This window comes from Hyalella azteca, unplaced genomic scaffold, assembly GCF_000764305.2.
Source record: "Hyalella azteca isolate HAZT.00-mixed unplaced genomic scaffold, Hazt_2.0.2 contig6587, whole genome shotgun sequence".
Classification (NCBI taxonomy): Eukaryota; Metazoa; Arthropoda; class Malacostraca; order Amphipoda; family Hyalellidae; genus Hyalella; species Hyalella azteca.
The window spans coordinates 301656-325853 of record NW_025936745.1 but is presented as its reverse complement, the minus strand read 5'-3'; the positions used below and the strand labels follow the sequence as shown (position 1 = coordinate 325853).

At 36.4% G+C, this 24198-nt stretch overlaps 1 protein-coding gene across 1 annotated transcript in view; it reads right to left on the bottom strand.

Moving 5' to 3' along the window:
* The window catches only part of LOC108677178 (probable G-protein coupled receptor No9), an 80253-nt gene extending 57294 nt beyond the window's left edge, over positions 1–22959 (bottom strand). The window contains exon 1 of the mRNA XM_018165345.2: positions 22330–22959. The gene's annotated coding sequence lies outside the window, so the exon portion shown is untranslated. The remainder of the gene's footprint in view (positions 1–22329) is intronic.
* Positions 22960–24198: the final 1239 nt, after the last annotated feature.

The window sequence follows — 24198 nt, the reverse complement described above, 5'->3', positions numbered from 1 at the left end:
GACAAAATTGAAAAAAACTACGGATAAATAAATCAAACATGGAAATATATCACCGTGGAGTAATGAATTATGGAGCAGAACTTATGCCCCCAAATAATTGCTGGGTTAGAGCTCAGTGGAGTCATAGATAATTTTAATTTTTAAATTATCTGAAGCGCAGTAGTTATAGAGCGTTAGTAGTGGAAGGAAGCAGAGCTGAACCAAAGCATCAGCAGAGGAAAGATATGGAATGGTGTAGAGATTTATGCTGCAAGAAATATGTTTAAAGCGGCAAGACTTACTAAACTCTTACAATTTTGGTGTTTTTTAGAGCAGCGAAGTTTTACTGCAGCTTAGCTTGTCTCTTCCTTTTTTTGCCTTTTCGTCGTCGAAGTTAAATATTGTTCAGAGATATTTCAAGTCTCCGTCGTCGGTGAAACTTTTTGGCCGCCAATAGAGACGATGACGTCAGGCAATCTCTTCCGAGTTTGCGTTGCATTGTCAGTTTTGTGAAAGAAAAAGACCTAAATTTATTATTTGATTACCTAGTAACTGATGAAGACTCTTATATTAGGGTTTTGGCGACCACTTAAGGTATGATTTTACTCAAAAAATTCACGGTCAACCAGAAGTTTTTTGGGTATAATAATTGTAGAATATAGTGAAATGTTTATCATGACACCGTATAACGATGACAAACAAAGATTTAAATTTTCCTGCCCTCAAATCAACTTAATCAGTTTCTCTCCCCTCAATTCAATGCAGGATTTGATCAATTTTAATGATTTTTTATAACAATCAATGCCGCATACAAAATCGGATTTGTGAACCATGGCCCACAGGTTCATCAGGCAACCATATAGTTTTTAGCAATTTACTTCGAAATGAAGTCATGACATCTGATTTTAATTGCATCGCTTGTGCAAGGAATTTCGCTGTCAGGATTCCTGCATGCAAATAATTGCAGGAACATATTCCATCACATGAATATAATTGTTAAAAATATTACAGAAATAACCTCTAGAGCGTAAAAACTTTCAATAAAAACACACTAAGAGTCATCACGACGAGATGGGTTCACGATTCTATGGTTTCTGACTCCAGAAAAATCGCTTATTTTCTTTTTTAGTTTTGGACAGAAAACATATAAGCTATTTTGTCAACATAAACAAATATTTTAATGACGCACTGTTATGAATAGCACACAAACAAAATGATGTACCTGCAGTGCAGCATTCAAGCCCGCACACTTGGACAGGCTGACTCCAATTTGCAGTGAAGGGTTAATTATTTTTGAGATACTAGCATTGCTTACATTCAGTGAGAATTTCAATCGAACCAGGAAATGCACACGTAAAAAATTTCCATACCCGGAAATGTTCCCAAGGAACTTTCAAACGCAATTTTATCCCAATAAAAAATTCGTTTATTATTCACTAATTTTAATAATAATTTGTAATGTTATGCTCCTACAGTAAAGTTTTTTATAAATTTGCACATGTTGACCCATGTTGCGCATGTTGACCCATGTTGCACATGTTGACCCATGTTGCGCATGTTGACCCATGTTGCGCATGTTGACGCATGTTGCGCATGTTGACTCATGTTGTGCATGTTGACCCATGTTGCACATGTTGACCCATGTTGCGCATATTGACCCATCATTAGTTATGTTGACCCATGTTGCGCATGTTGACCCATGTTGCGCATGTTGACGCATGTTGCGCATGTTGACTCATGTTGTGCATGTTGACCCATGTTGCACATGTTGACCCATGTTGCGCATATTGACCCATCATTAGTTTCAGGTGTTAGGAATTGCGTAGCATCTCGAAAGTTGAATAAGAGCACTCAGAATCCAAAAATGACTTTTCTACGAATGCGTTTCATTTTAAAAGCGTTCCTAAATAGGGGGAATTAAAAGGCGTTCCGCTAGGGGGAGTTAAGGCATTAATTGAACTGAAACCAAGTATTCTCCTCTAAAAATTTACGCGTCCCTTAAAAATCTCCATCGGGGCAGGATGCCCTCTTTCGGGAAAAAAAATCCTGAAGGACCCCAAATGAAGAAAACCGGTAGATTAGCGACCCTGAATTGCTTTTGCAAAAGTATAAAAGAAAGACTGAGGGTTCCTCGAGTGGCTCTAGGGCCATTGAAAAGTTGGACCGGAGCAGTTCGATGTCTGGCAGTCTGCCTCTTGTTTATCCGCAGTATTTGAAGATAGCAATATTAAACCTACTGTGGATTTATTAAAACGAGACGTAACATTAAAACGAGACATAATTACTGCTTATTGTAGAACATTACTGCTTATTACAGCAGAACAATTGAGAAATGGAAAGACGAAATTTTAGAATTCAAACAACTCTAGCCAAAATTGTTCATCATTCAAGTATTTTTCGTTTCATGTACTTCACATGATAAATTTGCGACAAAAGTTTTAAACATGCATGGGAATCAATTGCCGATAAAATTCATTTACAATTACAAAAATAATCCCATCCAACTTAACTTCCAAAGCTTCTAAAAAATACTGCAGAAATCAGTACCAAACAATGGAAAATATAAGACTTAATTGGATAGCAAACATTATCAATCATTTGGGTGCTCAGTAATCAAATTGTTTAACTCCTTAATAATTTGAATCACTAGGCCTCATTTTACATTCACACGCATTTCTTAATCAATTGCATCCTCGACCCTGAATTTGCATACTAAATCCTACATCGCTTGGTCTATTTATTACCATGACGTTCGGTCTTTTACATACCAGGCAGCCCGGTCTATTGTGTACCGCGCGTGGCTGTACCGATAATGTTATTGCCTCAGGAACATTTGGTTTTGTGTCAGAAACATTTTATATTATCACAGGAACGTTCGATTGTATTTTAAGAACTAAAAAGTAATGTCTGAAGCATTCGATATTATTTCGGAGACATTTGATATTGGCTTAGAAATTATCTCAGTAGATGACATAAGGGGCACTAATAATTTTATTAGCACATTTTCGTTGCAGATAACCTGAATTGTGGCAAGGAGTAACTAAGATGTAAGGTGCAGGGACTAAGTGTGATCCTTGCGCTGTTGAACAATGATACTGTCTTTAGCGAATAAGAAATTCTATTTAAGTTCTCTGGTCTGTACATTGAAGTACCTTTGTCAAAATCTAACGCATGTGGTTTGAAATATACTGATAATATTATGTAATTTTGTTGAAACGAGTCAATAAACTCTGAACAAATCAAGGCGCCCGTGATCCAAATATACCGAGTTTTTCCATTCTATACTATAGCCACTAACTGGGCTGACCTCTGCGGCTGAAATCATCAGCAAGCCACAGAGCAAATCACTAGTTGAGTGCAAGATCGATGCGTACAGGCAGGTTTTATATGGCAGGCTATGAACTGCAGTGCTGCTAGAGTCTGTTCATGAAATATGCCAGCCTACCACAGCACGCACAGTGCTCTGGACCAGCCTAAACTGTGTCAATTACAGTGCGCGTGGGTGCGCTGTGTCGAGACTGCATGAGGTCGTAACAAGCGATCCTAACTGTAATTTGTTGCACTGGTATAACGGTCAGTGAACATTAGTACCAACAAAATATAGAGTCAACAACATGAAAAATCTTGAAGCTACCATCGTACCTAATATCAAGTAAAGTATCCAGCTGACTTATATAGAGTGAAATGTACAAATATTTGGCACATGGTCTAAAACTTTCGAATTTATGAGCATACTCTGTAAGTACAAATAACGCTCATTCAAATGAGAATAAATTAAAGAAAGCGTAGAGTAAATCTAGTTCTAATTTTGAATTTGTCGTTGTTTGTTAATATGGTTGCACCTTTAATGGATAACGGTTAGAAAGTTTTTCAGTCTCATTATGCATTAAAATAGTGAGATGAATCATAATTCAACATTTTAAAATCGACAGCAGGCTATGAATAATGTAGATAACGATATTATGAGATGTTTTTTTAACAATATTTGTAAGCCATCTAAATATCACGGCATCACAAAATAGATGCAGATTTCAGATTCAGTTCCAAACATTATAGTTCATCGTATGTTATTATCCACACTGTTCAGATTCAGTCCCAAACACATTATGTTATGTCATCGTATGTTATTGTCTACACTGTTCAGATGCGGCGAGATAAGTTGCAGCACCAAACATAAATTTGATAAGAGTTTACTTACTGAGAGTATCGGAAACTCGAGTACACCTGTGTAGAACAAACTGTCTCATTGATCAACCGACATACTGAATTAAATTATATAAGAGTCCAGTTTTATAGTAAACGTTGGTTCTGTGGATCTATTGCTGTGGGTTTCATGTGGCTACTAAGTTATTTCTCATAAAAACTCTTAACTGACCAGAACGCGCGGCAATATTTTATTGCACGCAGCTACGATATTAGTCATATTCATACAAATTATTCATCATCATAACATTATATTCTGTAGAGATAAAAAATATTGGTATGGCTGTGAATTTTAGAGGCGCACTGTGAAGCAGCATGCTCGTGAGAAGAGATATTCTATAAAATATTGAGAATTTACCCTATTTTATATCTGAAAACAATTTATATCTTATGTATACTGAGATAAAAGCGCGAAAGATTACTCATAATGAGTAGAAGAACGAACAGCAGACTAGATTAAATAAATTTCAAGACTTAAAAGAAGTATCCATTAATTTATTCCGACCTGAGCAGTTCAGTTGATGGCGTTATTCTCGAGTTGATGGCGTTATTCTCTATACCTGATGAAGATTTGATCATTTCTTGTTAATTTCAGGTAAATGAAAGCATGACAATGAGTTACGGTGAAAGTTGTGAAAAACTCTTATGAAGTCAGCTTATTTTTAGTTGAAGAACGACGAGGGCTGACCAACATTTGTGTAAGGCGGGTCGTTGGAATACCAAAAAAAGGACAGGTTTCGTAATGTTTATCAATTTGACTAAGGCGGTAAATATTTTGAAAGGAATCAGAAGTTTCTTTCCAATGAAATTGCTAGAGTTTAGCTGTTAAAGTGAGATTATAAGATTTGACTTGATTTACATTCCTACACCAATAACTGTGGTATCTACAACTACATATTTCCAGACTGATGAGTTTACGGGAAAACACTATTATAATTTAATTATATACATAGATTGAGCTTCAGTCGAATCTTGTTCGCAAGGACCGATCCGAAACTTTTACGACGATTTTTTACGCTCCCTTTCCTAAATTTGTTATATCGGGATCAATTTATTCAAATTGACAACAATGCTAACTACTCACAATACGCCTCTGCTGGGGGTGTCAGATTTTTTTTTATGCTCAGTTTTAAATTGGTGCTCAAATCACAAGTTTCATCAAATTTTCCACGCATAACTTTGTCACATCAAAATAAACCCCTGAACCTGAATTCCGCACTGGCTCCCTCCAGTCTACTCGTCCCTCCACTATATATAGTCTTGTCTGCATATCCCCCTCTAGTCTACACGTTCCTAACTAGATAGTCTTGTCTGCATATCCCCCTCTATTCTACACGTTCCTCACTAGATAGTCTTGTCTGCATATCCCCCTCTAGTCTACACGTTCCTCACTAGATAGTCTTGTCTGCATATCCCCCTCTATTAGTATTTTGACTGTGACTGCAGTTTCCATACCCCTGGGTATGTATAGCATTGATGACATTTAATGTATCCGTAGACAAACTATTAGCATGTAATCTTCTGGCTGTTACTGTAGTTACCAGACCTTAGAGTACGAATAGAAAAAAATAGTCATGTATCCTTAGACAAAGGACTTTAGGAGCCATTTTCTGACCACTTTCTTGTGATCGATTGAGAGATCTTATGCTGCGACAATGCGACCTCTTCCTATCTACACTGTCTATATCATTGCATAAGGTGCTACGTTAAAAGCTTGCTTGTGGTAAATCTAAATTGAATTAATTCTGAATAATTTGAACCTTTTTGAATCTTAGACTGTCGAATATATGGAGCGTTCAGTCAAATGCAACATATGAGTTTGAGTCATAAAGTGCTACGTATTTTGCAACGCTTATCTGCACAGTTGAAGGTAAGCATGAGATCTCTATTATGGTACTAAGTACTTATTACAGTGATAACATTTCGGACAAGTAGCCATTGTGAGAAAATTAATGAACCCTGAACCCACAACTGTCCTACATTCAAAATTTCAGCATGTACTCAATAATAATTTAGCGATACAATGTAATTTAGAATTATGTTGGAGAGTATGGCTTAATTTGAGCAGATATAAGAAGCGCTAGTGTTCGCTCAACACCGAAGGTCAGGCTCACTCTATGTAAAGACTATCGAGCAATTTAACTTGAATGGCTACTTAGTTCCTAACGCGGCTTGGCAGGTACAAAGGATTCAAGCTGCCAACGAAGGCTCCGAGTTTCGCTCAAAAGCCCCGGAAAAATGGTCACCCTAGCCAAAGGTCGGAATAGGCGCCATAAATCTTGCCGTCCATTCAAAGCCACGGCCGCCAAACCACTGCAATTTGCTCGAGCTTAAACGGCGCCCGCCTCATCGGTGCTGTATGGAAGAGTCCACCCCGCATAGATCAATGCTTGAAAATATCATAGCTCTACTACTGAGCGTCAATTTTCACCGCAGTTTTACCTTTCGAGTACGTCGTTTGATATTTTTTCAATATATCTAAGTGTTATTATGACACGTTGCATGACGATGTTTTGGTCACTTGAGCAAACAGTTATTTCGATTGTGCTGTAAATCAAAACAATTTCCTTCCCTCATACAACGCTTTGGCAAACAAAAACATGTATTCAGGCAAATTAGGCGCGTTTTCATTCCTCAACATCAGGGCGAAAATTTGACTGATTTTCTGGAGCCAAATGCAAAATGCGCATTATTCACCTTGATAATTTTCACATTGATTTGGCCAAATACAATTACCGTTTAATATTTTTTTCTTTGAATGAAATATAATGATCTGAAATGCGTTTTTGTGCGAGCTTTTGACCCACTGAAATTAACTTTTAGAAATGAACGACATCGTAAGTGCGAAGATATTCAGTTGAATTTACTCGATGTCGGATTATGTAAAAAATCTTCCTTCCTTAAATTTCTTCCCTAAATTATCCAACTTTGCTCAAAATATCAATTCATCACAAGTTTTTAGTAATTGCCTTCGAGTAGTTGGTTGCCTACCCTCTTCCCTGAACCATTTATCTACAGAAGGAATCTCTCGTTGCCACGTCCCTATAGATATAGAAATAGCATTGGAGGCGGTTAACAGATCCGTAAACATATGCCTAACCTTATTTAAACTGAGGATTGTTTTCGTGACCAGGTCTTTAGGTAGAAATAGCATTGGAGGTGATTAATAGATCCGTAATCACATGCCGAACCTTATTTATACTGAGGATAGTTCTCGTTAACAGGGGCCATACTTTCAAATCTCGCTAAGTGAACGTAAGTACTTCCGCTCTATTTTCTTGTCTATGATTGGTGGATTTTGCTTGAAAGGCCGTCAATGATTGGAGGATGAACTTACGATCTCTTAACTTTTTTTGATAGTATAGGCCCAGGTCTGTAGGTAGAAATAATATTGGTGGCGGCTAATAGATGCGTAAGAATACGATCAACCTTATTTATACTGAGGGTAGCTCTCGTTACCAGGCCTTTTGTATACGAATAACATTGATAATTGCTAATGAGGAGGTTATAAGGGTCCGCCAGTCATACTGTATTTTATATTAACAGGATACCTCAAACATGCTTGTACTGGGAGCTTTTCAAATCGAAACGAACAGTAAATATTTTAAAAAAGGCAGTTGGGAATAAATAGACACAATATATTCAATTCGCTAAGACGAAATGGAAAACATTGTAATATTTAATCCCGTTACTTAAACAAAAGCTTAATGCATCGCCAATCAACTACAATGGTTAAGTTACTAATTTTCCAGCTAATAAATAATCGCTGGGATTAATTAGTAATTACATCTTTACGATCCTCAGTCCGAGCGTGGGACTGCGTTGCGGTTCATTGACTTTCCCGCATGAGTCCCTCACAACAAAGCCGCTGTTGAACTTCTCGCAGAAATGCCCTCTTCATTGCACATCCCGTTAAGTTATGTCTGCTTTTGTTTGGAAATAGCGGCACATTATTATTTCATTCATAGCTTACATCTGATCTGGAACAATTGAAGTATACTTCCTTGCATGTGCTCAATCATTTGCAATTAGTTGCGTCTGACACTAACGGCACGAGTGATAAATTTTGTGCCAATTTATCTCCAATTTTCAGTCATGTGTGAATTATACAGTGGAATTGGCAACATATTAATCATTGGCAACATATACATATTATCAGTTGCAACATATTAAATTTTCTGTTTCGAGGTGGCTGCGCTAATGTTCTGTACAATTTTTCTATTTATTAGTCAGTGGAGCTGCATAGGATAAGAGTTGCAGATACGTGCATCTCGTGGATTGAAAAAATTCTACTAATTGGTCCCTGGATGAAGTACTGGTAAGAAATATAGAACAGTAAATTCGATCAAATTAGAGCTTATTTGTGATACAATTATTCTAAATAAAATAAATGCAACATTAGTGCCTGAATTTTATTTAACGTGCCCAGTGAGCATGGAAGTTAGAATATTTTAAATTATTTCCTCCGCGGCCTCTTTTTCTTCTTAGTTAAATTGAATAAACAGTTAGAAGTATATTAATAAATAGTGACCAGGATGAAAACATTTGGCGGTATAAATATTCATACGAGTGCGATCCTATAAATAAGTTTGCAATCATAAAATCATTACAATAGCTACATGTACGATGAAAAGTTCACCTCTAAAGCTAAGTAATAGCTCACTGAATTCAAACTAGAGCATTAAATGGATATTTCTACCCACGATTAATGTAGTTAATGATTGAGGGATTCTCGTATTATTGATTTGATTAAAAATACGATCGTCGCAGTGAAAGTTTTTCATGCTATGGATCGAGATCAATGCGTTTCTAGGGCGACGAACCGCACCGCACAACAATTAAGGAGTAACTTGAGTAAAGGTAGAGTCGCACAACTCGATGAAAGAGCGTTGTGGTGCAACTTATCACAATTCTTTGGTGCCTAACCTAAAAATATTCTGATAACACCATGAATACTAAAACTTATTATAGTTTATTTTAACTGGTTCACCTCTCCGTTTTCTCGTTTTTTTTGCGTTAAGGGCGATTTAAATTAGCCGCCGAGGCTGGGTACACATTCAAGCTCTTCTCATGTATGGAAATTAGCTATGAAGATTCCATAGGTTATTGTTTAGCCATTCAACAAAATTGTCATGACCACCATCATGAATAAATAAACAATGGTTTAGTATCTGAAATTTGATGATATATTTAGGTATGTACCAATGATATATATCACTCATATTAGGAAATACACAAGAGTAAGAACTTGCGATGATGATAGTGATAAATAAAATTAAGAACGAGAAAGTTTTTCGTGTTTTATGAAGAAATACCAGTTGTGGGCTATTAAACTAACTAGACAACACTACAGGAGCGGTGAGGTAGAATGCCCTAATTCATTAACCGTTATCATACCGTAAAATACTATTATATGAAATGCTCGAAATTTGTATAAGAAGTTCTAAATCCAGCGCGCTCCACTTATTTGCTTTAAATTGTTTTATCAACATAGAATACAAAACATTTATGGATGAGGCTAGAAAATGGTTTGAAAGTAAAATTAAAGTCTGCTCACAAATTGAATGTTCGAAGATTTCTAGATCCGCATTATTCTGGACCGATCATAATCTTCGATTTTCGTCGTGCATATTCTAGTTCGATATTCCAGATTTTTAGGTTAGTCGATAGCCCAGACTGAATCATTCCTAATGTATGCATGGCAAAGCTATTATTTTTATTACAGAACCACGGGTAGGAAGAAATATCGATACAATTCATATCACGATGAGATATCGCAACGCTCGTACGCAGAGGACGCAGATTTAGTAAAGAAAGTATGACCTCAGAAAGCATCTAATTTCCCTGAAGGTCTCTCTATTCTCCGGCGAGCCACGAAGAATAAAACGCTGCCAGCGCAATTGAAATGGCAAAATAAATATCACTTGAACCCTTCGTACTTTTGGCTGCAGGCAGCTTCTTGATATTGACTTGCTTCTATGCTTCGGCAATACGGCGGCAGTGGCGTCTGCCATTTATACGTTCCGTTTTTGCTTATGTTAGATCACGTCGAAGCATGCATAATATAGAAAATATCAATAATATACTGGAAGATTTACTTATAATATTCTAACTAAATTAAGTTTCTTGTTCTTCAATTTGTTTATAACTCTTTGAACTCATTAATCAACGGATGCTGTAGACTAAAATGAGAGCACTTTGTTTCATACAAATTGCCTTGAAAATTAGTCACAAAATCCCACTTTTTTATAAATACTTAAAGCCAAAATATCTTAGATATCGGTATAATTAAATTTTGAGCACCTCATAATAAAATATCACCTCATGAATTAATATTTCACTTAATATGAAATTTCTCAAAAGGAAGGAGTTGAATTAAGGTAATCTGATGCGACGATCCCACGATGCTTCTCGTCCATGCTGCCTGATCGTGTCTCTCAGTCTCTCAATGGCGGGATCATTTACCGTTTGACGATTTTTAATAAATTAGGTGTCAAGCATCCTTTATAAACTAATTACTATACTGAAATAGCAAATGCAAATGTGGTACATTCTGTCCTCTACAATCCACAGAATAATAAAAATTGTCTGATCAAAGAGCCAGTTTTGTAATGAGTAAATCTGTAATCGAAAATTCATCTTAAAAACTTGATCCGTGCGAGTGCCACTTTATGACCTTGATCTTCGTTTCAATATTATGGCATGAGAATCTCGTGTCTCTTTAAGTCCGTCATTAGTGACAAGAAGACGCAACAACTTTGATAAATAATAACGCTCTAAGTGGTTTTTCTTGCAGTATTGCCACATTTTAATCCCATCGTTTTACGATATTTTCACACATCTTGAGGCATTTAATTCTAGATTTTTAATTGTAATACTTAATATTGTTCGAGCAAAGTATGATGAAAAAACGAAGAGCCATTCTATGATTATTACCGCGTATATTCTGCCTAAGGTCAAAATGTGTATTTAAACTAAATAGTTAAGGTATCCCGACCCACAACGTAACATAAGCAACAGTCGTTTACAGAGGAGGGTCGCAAGCAGGCCTCAGGGGTCCCGTGGAGAGGGCTCTTAAGGACCCTTATTTGAAGTAACTCTCGTTGTCCGCCGTCTCTCCAGGGCTGTTCAGGATTTCAGTTCGCTCCCAAAGTTTTTTGAATAGCGTTCATTGTAATGTCATTCCCATTCTGATAAGGAACAAACAGATGGAAGTGGCGCCTGTAGAGTCGTTCCAATGCCGTTGGTAAACCTTGTCTGACTTTGTGCGCATTCCGTGGTTTTGAAAACATTAATTATGAGAGCTTATCACGTTCCCGGCTTACTATTTACTGTTGATCTTTATTCCTGCAACATCTTTCCATAGCTCGTAAACACATAAATGACTATCACAAATATATTGAACCAAATGAGAGCGAATTATGATAAGGAATTGCTTTATTTATTGTACTAAAAAATTGGTAAATCAAGCAACATTAGAAGATGAAGAGTTATTTTCCGGCAATTGTGGTAATTTTTCATTCTCATAAGCAAAGACACACGACGATAACATTTTTACTTTATTGTTAAGATGATTTATTAATATGATTTATGATTTATTAATGAAATGCAGGCTCAACACCATTTTTCATTAAATAATCCAGGGCGACGTCTTAATATTCAAACTCGTCTCTCACTTGATTTAGAAACTTAAAATGTCGGCACAGCTCTGCAATTGCGTCCAGAATGGGATTTAAAACCTAGAACAGAATCTCAACAGACAGCTGCTTCGCCTGAGATTAATTTTGGACATAACATCTGCAGAATAATGAGCGTCGCCAGAATAATGCACCTCTGCAGAATAATGAATCATGAATGATTGTGAAGATAATCATGCAGCTGCATATTGCCTGGCAGTCTCTACCGCAACGGGCTACTGAAGACTCTGGCTGCACCAGGTTTCATGATGGAGATTACGGCGATATGATTGTCACGAAGGTAATTATTGCTACTGACAAAATTGTTCTTATTGTTATTTATAGTAATTATACGTATTAATATTCATAAATTTTATACAGGGTAAGTTTATTGTCTCGATGGAAGTTTACGAAAAAGTGTGCGATGAATTTAATTATTTAGACATTAATGAAGGCGAAAATTTGATTTCTGGGACCAGCGATACAGTAAAAATATTTGTCATGTATTTATTTCCTTTCACTAACCGAAGTGAAAGCCTTTTAATTTATATGTGGCAGTGTTCATTACTTAAACTTAGGTTCGAGTCTTGTGTTTTCAATTATTTATTCTGTATCAAATATTCAATTATAATGGAACCTCCGGTGAGTTTTAAAAAAATTAGATCAGTACTCACTGCAGTGAGTGACCGGGCGCATTTTCTCGTCCGTCCATCCATGATGTCACGGACGGACGGACGGACATGGCGAGTAAAATAGCGCCTTTTTTCCATAAATGAAAAAATACGCTAAAAATTTGTAGTTAAGTTTCAGTAATAAATGCTATCATATGAAACTCCAAAATTGCAATGTTTTCGGAACTGGAACTTGAGCTTCAGACGAAAAATTTGCTAAAACTTTATTACAAAGATTTGTTTTTTCCTTCCACGAAAACAATAATCGGCTTCTATCCTGAATAATATTGTCAAACAGGGACTATTTATTGTAGAATATCCATCCTGATGTCCATCCAGTGACACATCAGTCTTTATAATTTGAAGAATTACACAACAGTTCCAAACTATATCCTTGTAAGAATTTACAAACGAGTAACAAAATTTAAAAAAAACTAAATATTTGCTATTCTTCAACTTTGGAAGTTCGTTTTAACCATTAAAGACATTTTAAATCCTATGTCATGAACAACAAAAACGCCACAATGAAAAATCTCTGTTCTGTTACAGAATAACATTTTTCCAGAAAGACTTGAAGGCACAAATATTCTAATCCAATTTTCTACCAAGTTCCCAAAGCATGACAACACGATTGTGATCTCAAAAAAGGTAGATTGTAATTTTTAATGAAGTGCATTGTATCTTGACAAGACAAAGTGTTCATTGACACGCTTGGATGGTACTCTGCTTAATTTTATTGCATTTATTAAATGCTGGAATAAATTATGTTTGTAAAAGAAAGCTTGTTCGCAATCCGTGCACAAGAAGATGTCGCGAACAAAAGTAATTTTTGAAACGAGCATATCAAGCAAAAAATTTCAAAACCTTCCACTACAGCGCCATGGAATGTAGTAAATCAACCAGTCCAAGTAAGGCCTTGAGTCTTATGAAGCAATATTTTGATTCCAAAAATATCAACGTAAAGTTCCTTTTAAGATCATAGGAACAAATTATATATGGCCTTAAATGAAACCTCAAAAGAAGCAGCTAGTTGAACCTCAAAAACTCTGCAGAAGCAATAGACCAAATGAAAAGAAAGCTACGAGACAGCGACGTCGCTAAGAAAGCAAGGACCGTCTTCCAGCCGCTCTAATGAAACGCGCGCAACTGGTGGCTGGTGCCAGATGGTGCCAGCTGGTGCCTGCTGATGTCAGATGAAGCCAGCTGGTGCCAGATGATGCCAGCTATAGCCAGCGGGTGCCTGCTGATGTCAGATGGTGCCAGCTGGTGCCTGCTGATATCAGATGATGACAGTTTGTGCCAAATGATGCCAGCTGATGCTGACATCAGCTACGGTTACAATGCAGCATGCACGAAGTAAAAGCCTAGCGATAAGTCACGTAATATTATGGGTCATATCAAGACTTGAGTTCACACAGTGAAGACATGGAAATTTCATGCAATTAAAAATAACATCAAATAATGAATTTTTATCAATAAGAAGCAACCATCCGCGCAGATGTACTAACGCTGTTTAGCATAATGGTGCAGTAGAATCAATCGGCCTTTATCGGAGCAAATCCATTTTAACTGCATGACAGAAAATTTTCGTAGATGCTATTATGTTTAAATATTATTCTCCCAAACCTACAGGTCATTGCTCCAGCCTCAATAATAACAATGTAGCGTAATTTTGCATTAATTTTCAACTTAGTGTTTTCACTTAATCGGTTGAGCCTCCCATTTAACTAGTTGCTGTTGACAGTAAAATTCGGGGCCCCCCCGGTTTTACCCGCGCCACTACGCGTATTGATACTTGTATCTTCCAACTTTATACTCACAACCCAGGAAATCGCGGAATGGGGGGTAAAATGTTACTTTTTCGGTCATAACTCGGAAACGCCTAGACGCTGCTTGAGCACATTGTATGAGACATCGTGTGATGTAAGATGGTTTAGTTTATTGTAGTTTATTGTAGTTTATTGTTGTTTATTGTTGTTTATTGATATTGATATTAAAATGTAGGGGGCACTGGGATATTCTGGTTGAATTGCATAATTATCACTCACCAGCATATTCAACCAAATCCCCCTCTAACATTGGATTATTAAAACACCAAACATTTGTTATAAAGGCCAAACATTTCGTTAGATAGAGGCATTCGCAATGAAATGTAATGCATGCTACCAAGCTTATAACATAACAACACAACAAAATTTTTAAAATATCTGCCTGACTTACATTATGTACGATTTAAATCTTCTTGTTCTTGTTTGCTTTGTTATTTACCGGATTTTCTTATTGCCATGCCGACAAATGAATGGAATTTAACGGAAACAAATCGGAGTTAATGTTAGCATCGGAGATAGCATTTGAGGCAATAATCTACATAAACTTCATTGTCTGCTTGCTTCCCCACCCAGTGCTAGATGTGCTAACACATCTAATCTATCAGATATATGCCAGTATTTAAAAAGTTAACTGATTTTTTAATTTGCTTATTTGTATCAAGAACAGTTTATTTGAATGACGGATGACATTCTATCTTAGATGTATCAAATATCTGGCGTAAAAGTTGAATTTCACACACTGCCAGCTACCCTGATCGTTTCCACATACAAGGCGACATCGAAACCATATATAACTTCTTAAAGGACAATTTCTTGGTTCTAACGCATACATGCAAACGCATACTGATAGCGACGTCGAAGAAATATGGCGTTCAAGTTGCACAATAATGACCAATATCAGGAAACAAATAGCTTTGAAGAATTCCGAAGCTTATATAAGACCTTCTGAAGGTCAATTGACGGAGCGACCATCACGGCACCAAGAATTGAAATCCATCGAAAGTCTGTGGAGTCGTCCTTAAAGATGCAAGTAAAGGATATGACGTCTTCAAGTAAGGATATGACAGCTTCAAGTAAAGGATACGACGGCTTCAAGTAGAGGATACGACATCAGCTTCAAGTAGAGGATACGACAGCTTCAAGCAGAGGATATGACAGCTTCAAGTAGAGGATACGGCAGCTTCAAGTAGAGGATACGACAGCTTCAAGCAGAGGATACGACAGCTTCAAGTAGATGATACTACAGCTTCAAGTAGAGGATACGACAGCTTCAAGTAGAGGATACGACAGCTTCAAGTAAAGTATACGATAGCTTCATGTAAAGCTTTCGATAGCTTCAGGTAAAGGATACGAAAGCTTCAAGTAAAGTATACGATAGCTTCAGGTAAAGGATACGACAGCTTAAGGTAGAGGATACGACAGGTCTCTATAGGTAAAGTAGCATTCTTGGATACAATTGCAGTTTCAGCTCAAAGCATCACGAAAGAGGAGATTGTCGTCCTAACAAATACAATTGAGAAGCGTTTAAGGAATGTTCTAGAAGCATTCATGAAATATTTCGAAGAGGAGGTCGTCATTTTGCAATAATTTTTGGCTTGAATGTGTTAAAATGTTCACCAAACTGTCAGATCTGACTCGTTCAGTCGCTAGACCGCAACAGTTTTTCATGTGAAAATTTCTTGTGACCGAAAATCATTTCAATCCACTTGATCAGACACAGAAAATATTCTCAATTGTTGCCGTCTACGAGTATCTGAATTATTTTGACAGATCATGAGCTGACAAATGTAAACAAAATTCCGCTATCGCATAGGAAAATGGCTTATAAAACAAGTACATGTTTTTAAGTGGAAAAATTGTATTAACCTTAAAACACGAACAATAAGTGCAATTTAGTGCATAATTCTTCAAGTATTCTCAGCATCAGTTATCGACGAGGACCGTAATTCAGGCTCCAAGTAATGCATGCGGGCTTTTAGAACTGCACTTGATAGTTCAGGGAGAGCGCAGCGAGCGATTCATCTGAGGGGCTTAACGCTGAGCCCCCAAACGCGAACTGCGCGGCCTCAAATCTTGGACTCGTTAAATTTAGATCAATGCATCACAGCACGGATTTAGAACCCTTCAGAAAACGATCGAGACTTTGAGTGTGGGAGGGAAAGATTTACCGAGTTGTGGGTAGGTACCGTACAAGTCTTGGACGATGGAGAAGGAAAGGGCTGGCTCGATAATTTCAAGGCCTCCTGATTAATATAATTAAAAATGCCTTTGGCAAGAAGTATAACATAATGGGTCCACCTAAGTTAATGACAAGTTTCTGGTACATGTCCCAATTCATCACAGTGTCAGATTGAATCAAATATTTCTTTCAATTCATTAATGATATTTGTGGATCAGAAAAAAAAACACAAATATAAACAAACACAAAAGTCGTTTTCAAAATATCATACTCATCCGTAACGAAAATTCAATTTTGGGATATAGATTGCAGCCATGAAATTAATTATTAAATGTATGAGGGAATAATTGCTATTTCATCTAATTTGTTAACACAAATTCAGTGAACATACATATATTTATAATTGCTATTTCATCTTATTTGTTAACACAAATTCAGTGAACATACATATATTTATTGAATATTTAATGAGGTAATTTGGTTGTTGTAAAAGCCACGTCCGTGAGTCAGCGCCAGCGGAGGCATATGTGATGAAGAGACCAGCAGCGGATTAGAACGATCGTCAGGACCGGAGCAGGTGCCTAAGTCATCGGAAAATTAAAGAACTTCATGAACTGACACCCATGAAATTCGCTGCTCATTTCTCTCGAAACAAATGTCACAGAGAACTCACCCTATGTTTTCACATGAGTAGAGGTTGCTGGTGATTCACCCTTCATCTTAACTTACGGACAGGAGGACAAAGAGACAAAGAAATCATCCTTCATTTCCATATAAGTAAATGAGACAGAGCACTCATCCTTTATTTCAATTTCAGGTGAGAGACGGTGGACTTTACTTCATTTGTACCTCATGAAATTCCCTTATTATGCGAAGTTCAGACGAACTCATTTCGGCTTCTAATCTCTGTAAGCCGGTAAGCCATGCACACAGAACTTCCTTTCATCATTTTTAAGTAAAGAATTCCATACTGGATTCGAGCATAGGATCACCTGCTTTAACTTCTTTCGGCTTTGGTTCAGCGAATTTAATAGGCGGTGTGATGCTACCACCACAGCCCGCGCTCGGCACGCAATATAGCTAACTTAACTAGACAATGAAATGTCTCCATCATAACAGCAATCAGGTAGAAATTATACTTAAATAATTCCTTATTTCTAAACTTGAGTACTGTAATAAAACCGTGATGCTTGTCATGATTAGCGGATATTATCACAAATAACGTGATATAGTGAAAATAGTCATTTTATTTCCATAGAAGTTGTCAGATATACAATAATTACATGGATGAATTATACTACATGGATGAATTATTATCAGTTTTGCTCATATCCTCAAGTTTTTCCCGAATACTTAAACGTGAAGGGATTCGACACCGGCCCGAAAGTAACCAAAAACGTGTCTAGAGAACTTATAACGGAATATAATTAAATGTTTAGAAAATCAATACATAATATAATAGTATATGTTATGGGATACTACAAAATAATACATTAGCATGTTTGTAGAACCTGCTCTATTGACAAATTTTCAGTTTACTTCGCATCGTGTGAGTAATTTAGCGGCGGAAGAATATTTAATTCATTCCTTCACTCAAAATTAATGTCAGGTGAAGCTTCGTCATTAAAGTTTACTTCCAGAAACCTCGCCTACACAAAAAGAAAATAAATTATGTCTGAGCTTTTAGTTCTAAACTACACGTACGTCGGTTCGAGTTTAAGACTTTATTTACAAACTAGATGAATTAGGTATTCTTCAACAATTAGAAGTATTCTGATTCATGATGAAATCAGAATACTTCAAAAACTTAAATGGAAAAGGAGAAAAGCGCATTATTTCAAATTATGCTTTATATATGTAGGGCAACATGGGGCAGCGCCCCCCCCCCCTTTTTTTAAACTAAATTTTTGATGAAGTTTTAATTGATACGAGGTGGTTCTTTTATTTTGTTTAAAGGTACAGCTAATGAGGGATGTATGATGTGAATTAGACGCCCTATAGAGTTAGTGTATTTTTAATGAAACACTATTTTTTGTAATAAGTGTCAAAATGGGCCCATTGCCCCACCCCTGGGGCAATGGGCCCATGGGCTTGGGGCAAGGCGCCCACCCTTGGTCCCTTTACCACAATTGCATATTTTTTCATTTAAAAATGATAAAACAACACTTTACAGTTAAAAATAAGAAAAATGTGATAAAAAATATGACATTCATTCATTTATTAACAACTCAATAAATCATATCCTTAACTTGAAAAAAATATTTTCTTGGCTTAAAAATCTATCACTGTCGTAAAGAAAAATATTTCATTGACATAAAAATATATATCCTTGACTTGCAAAAATATATCCTTGCGATAAAAAATTCTTCCTTGACATGAAAAAATGTATCCTTGACTAGAAAAAATATATTTAGTTGATCAGAAAAAAACCTCGTTCCAGTTTCGTCCATAATCCATACATTATGTGCAGAGAATTCGTACCTAATCGTGATTTCAGCCAACACCATAAAAACTCATCAACTTTTGACTCACTGTTAATGTTGACTGAAATCAACTTTTGGCAAGGCAAGAGTCAATAACTCGATAAGGGGTCATAAATACGCATATTTAGAAACTAAATCTGCTGCCTTGAGGCGTTAAATAAAAAAATCATGCAATATGAAGTGTAATTTGTAATTCAAAAAGCTAGTCATAATTTTGAAAAGGTCATTGAGACAAATCTAATTATGTATAACACAAGACTTCACCATGGGCGCTTTGCCCCGTGACACGCGTGGGCCCGTTGCCCCACTAGGTATCATTTCAATTTATATCGTGTCAACATTTTATTTTAAAAGCTAATAGTGTAAACTTGATCTCAAAATTATCCCTATAAATATTACTTTCAAAATATAATTCAAAGTAATTTCAAAAGCTTTCATCTACAGTAATCGACAACAGTTTTATTTAGCGGCAAAGAAATTTTTATCTGGGCTAAAACAGTTAATCACAAATTAATTAATAACGCAAACACTTGGCAAAACGTAAATCCGTACACTTCATCCCAGTGAAACTGTCGACCGGCGGTAAAGAACACGGACCAATATCTGCCATACTTAGCGAGAAACCCGCTATGGGCCCATGACCCGCAGTGGGCTCGCTGCCCCATGTTACCCTATATTTATCATATTAAGATACTAAATTTGAAATTTATTTGCCAAATTATGAAATATATTTAAATACTCGATTATTCTTCAATTTCTTTACATATTTAAATTCGGAATTGGGCGAGGGCGGCGGTAGTCGCAGAAATGGCTGCTAAAGTTCTCGCGCCAGCCAACCGCCTTTGTGTTTCACTGTCACTAGGAAATGAAGATCTGGCTCTACACTTCTGGCCACCGAGATCACCTGATCTCACCCCATGTGACTATTTATTATGGGGTTACGTCAAGGAAACTGTTTGCGTCCCGCCTCTACCAGCAACTCTGTTTACGTCCCGCCTCTACCAGCAACTCGTTTACGTCCCGCCTCTACCAGCAACTCTGTTTACGTCCCGCCTCTACCATCAACTCTGTTTACGTCCCGCCTCTACCAGCAACTCTGTTTACGTCCCGCCTCTACCAGCAACTCTGTTTACGTCCCGCCTCTACTAGCAACTCTGTTTACATCCTGCCTCTACCAGCAACTTTGTTTACGTCCCGCCTCTACCAGCAACTCTGTTTGTCCCGCCTCTACCAGCAACTTTGTTTACGTCCCGCCTCTACCAGTAACTCTGTTTACATCCGGCCTCTACCAGCAACACTGGTTGATCTAAAGAACCGTATCACTGCTACGGTGCACTAAGTAACATGCAGAAGATATGCATTCTCGTGTGTGGGACGAGTTTGGCTACCGTTTAGATGTTTGCCGTGCAGCACAAGAGACATATTGAACATTCAAAAATGTGTAAAATAAACTTTGAGTCGTTCTCATTATATTTGTGTATAAATTATTCATTTTTAATCTATTATACTTTAAAAATATGAATTTATTAAAATGTGTCCATCATTTAGATTAACCCAGTACTTTTAAAATTAGGCAATTTTGTAAGGTCGTTGGTGTTTGAGAATTGAAAGAAACGCACGATTTTTTAACGAGACATTTTTGAACGAGCGGACGTATAATTTTCGTTCTATTTACGTCTATATTTAAAAGTCCTATTCATATAATTATACTCCCAAATCGCATTTTATTGGTCATTATAAGACTCTAAGCTATTTTAACTAATTGTTTTATTTCAAAAGAATATTTCTTGCTGGATAAATACGTGTATAATAATGCGCACATAAAACCTTTTCAGGTAATTTAATAGTACAAAAATCGAGCAAAATTCTGAAAAGAATAACGTCAATTTGGAGAAAGAAATACGTCAGCAATCGGGAGAGTGTGTCAAAAGAACTCAATTAAATCTTGGGTTAAGATCTGGCTAGCATTATCACCTTATATTCGACCATTAGAGGGTCATTAAAGTTGAAAGAAGTTTGATTTAGCTTTTCGGATAATATAATGTTAGTAAAACAGGTTAATACTAACCAAGAGGCGGTCGATCTCAGCGCTAATTCTATTTTATGTCCCTCACACCAACTAAGTTATTTCTTGCGTTTAGCAATAATAGCTGTATCGTATTCCACCGCAGCAATAAATCCCTATAGAATAGAATAGAAGTGTCGGCGTTGAAGAAATAGGCCCATGGCCTGTTGCCGATTCTTGAACTTTTCGTGACTTGATTCACAAGGGATCCGGCCTTTGGAACCATCTTATTTTCAAGTGACATGTCCATGCCCGAGTCGCATAATAGACATGTACTTGTATGTTGACCCAGCAACCTCGAAAATAATTCAAAACAATTTTCCGTAATTGTTATTTATATGCAACCAAGTCACACTTGCTACTCTGAGATATGTCAAAAAACGCATTTCACAAAAACGAAGATTGAATTATGGGTTAGACTGTCTTGAACGGATAACTGCAAACATTCAGTAAGATGAGCATTTTATTATATTATTCGATTTATGTATGCGATCTTCTGAATAGGAAAAATATTTATTTCCTTATTTATTCAGAACGATTATAAAGCGAAAAATAATGAACTCAATGTATATCGCAATTCTTGGTCTTTCAATTTTATGCTGATGTGTGAATGTAATTTTATTCTCTAGTTTGTAAAAAAATAGTTAGCCCCGGTAGGTCCCCATTGTAAGTGAATCCAGGTATTTTTAGCGCATTTTCTCATTTATGGAAAAAAATGCACTATTGTGCTCGCCATGTCCGTCTGTCTGTCTGTCCGTCTGTCTGTCCGTCCGTTTGTCCGTGACCTCAAGTTTTCGTCGACGAGAAAATGCGCTCTCTGTCACTCACTGCAGTGAGTTCTGAGTTATATTTTTTCTCATTTGCTTAAGGGACAAAACTGAGATCATCGGAATTCCATACCACATATCTTATGGAAGGTGAGCATCACATACGTATACGGCAATGCATTAGAGTGCACGCATGTCTTATGCAAGGCAGACTTCACGCACTGTGTGATTCAAAGCTGCACGTGCATTGGTTAATTTTTATTACCGAAAAACCTTTTCTAATATTTTATACGACTTACTCATGCCATTACTCAAAATATTCATACCGTATTTTTGCGATTAACGTAGAAAATGAGTGGCGGAACATCTCTAAATTATAATACTGTAGACGACTAATGATTTGGAACTATGAATTTCGAACCGATAGTGAAATTAAAAATTTCTATGTCATTATTCACGTATGCTGTTATAACTCACCTTTCGACTCTGCAGACAGGCGTCGATCACAGGATATCCATTTTAATAAGGAATTCCATCAAACATCCGAACACAATGTCCGGGTTACAGCACGAATTTTCTTCTAAACTTTTATTCTGATCGTTATCATTTAAATCTCAAGTATATGCATGGTGTCTGATATTTGTGAAGACAATTGTAGGATTAATTAACTTGAACTTGACACAATAAAAGCATGAAGAATAACTTAAAAATAAAGCTCGTTTTAGATCAAACTTTTCAAGGTACACTATAGTATGACCACCTCTTAAATTGTTGCCAGTGATCCGTAATGCATTTATAAAAAAAGCTGTACAGTTGTCGGTTAATGTCGACACTACAGGCTGCAGCAACAAGCGATACCGTGTTAACCTTCAGTAACAATTAAAATCGATTCATCATTTTCGACTTCAATGTGGCCGGCAAGCACCTATAAATCTCAGCAGGGTGTGTGATACGGTGGTCATAACAACAACACTTTATGTCTTCTATCAAAACGTTCACCCAAAACACCACGACGTTATTACAGTGTAGATCATTCACATGTGTAAAGAATTGAATGGTGCTCTTCAAAACTCATACTTTAGAGCACTGTGTCATTTCCAAAAAATTCTGTAAGAAATCAATGAAAACGTATCAATATCTATTTAAAATGAGTGGGAAATGTTACAGTTCATATTAAAAACATTTTGTATTCGATGGACAAAGAGGAAATCGTTTTTAGATTTTAGACTATTCTAGTAACATCGTTTTATTTCTCATCGCATTCAAACTTTTCGCTCTAATTCCAGTGTGCCAATTTAAGCGTGATTATATGTTTAGCAGACTATATCATATAACGCAATTTTGTTCCTTGTAAACCTAATATATTTCAACTTTCAAGCCCAACAATAGTCTAATTTACCAAATTGAGAAAACACAAGGAAAATTTTTATAAAAATTCTGTTCAACAAACCGGCATTAAGTTTAGAAGCTTATTTTTTAAGAAGACTTAGATGGCCATCGTGTAAAGTGATGGTTGCAGCAGATATGAACTATACCTCCTGTTACGGTCGTATAGACTTTAATTTTCACGACATTCGTATCAACAATATTTCCTTTAATATCCTTCTAACCTGAGCAGTATTTCAGCAATTAATTGGTATCATTATTCCTTTCGATCAAGTTTCATCTCGATTCTATTTGAGCTAAGATCTGAACATGTAATTAGTGTTCAAGTGCTTGAATTTGACGATGCAACGGTCGGACTTGGCAATGACCTTTTGTTGTCAATCGAAGATCCGCGCTGAAAACATAAATATCAAACTTGGTACAAAAATAACTCCATACAGATCCATTTTGAGTCCGTTGCGCAGCATTTTTTATCAGTAATGCAACATTGATAAACGTACATGATAATTTGTACTGAGAATTGTTTTCGTTATGTTATACCATTTAAGTATTAGTGAATGTAGACGTTTTTACGTTTAAGAGAAAAATTTCGCTTTTTAGCGACCGTTGTAATGTTGGTTCTTTGTGATTAATCGATCCAAAAATCAAACGACGTGTTTTAAATTTGATAACAAATAGAATGAAGGCAAAGAACGCAGCCCCGCAGATCCTAAGTCTTAAATTAATGTGAAACAATCGGTTTAGGATGATATAATAAATAGGAGGATAGACTCACTGAGAAAAGCTTCACTAATAAAATTCTTCATAATTTTATTAGTAAAATTCTTCATAAGGCTTCACTGATAAAATTCTCAGCTTTTAAAGTCTCTTCTTATATATTCATGGACTTGCAGTTAAGGTACTAAAAACTACATATCCAATTATAGGTGAATGTTAATTAGTGATTATCAATTTCACATC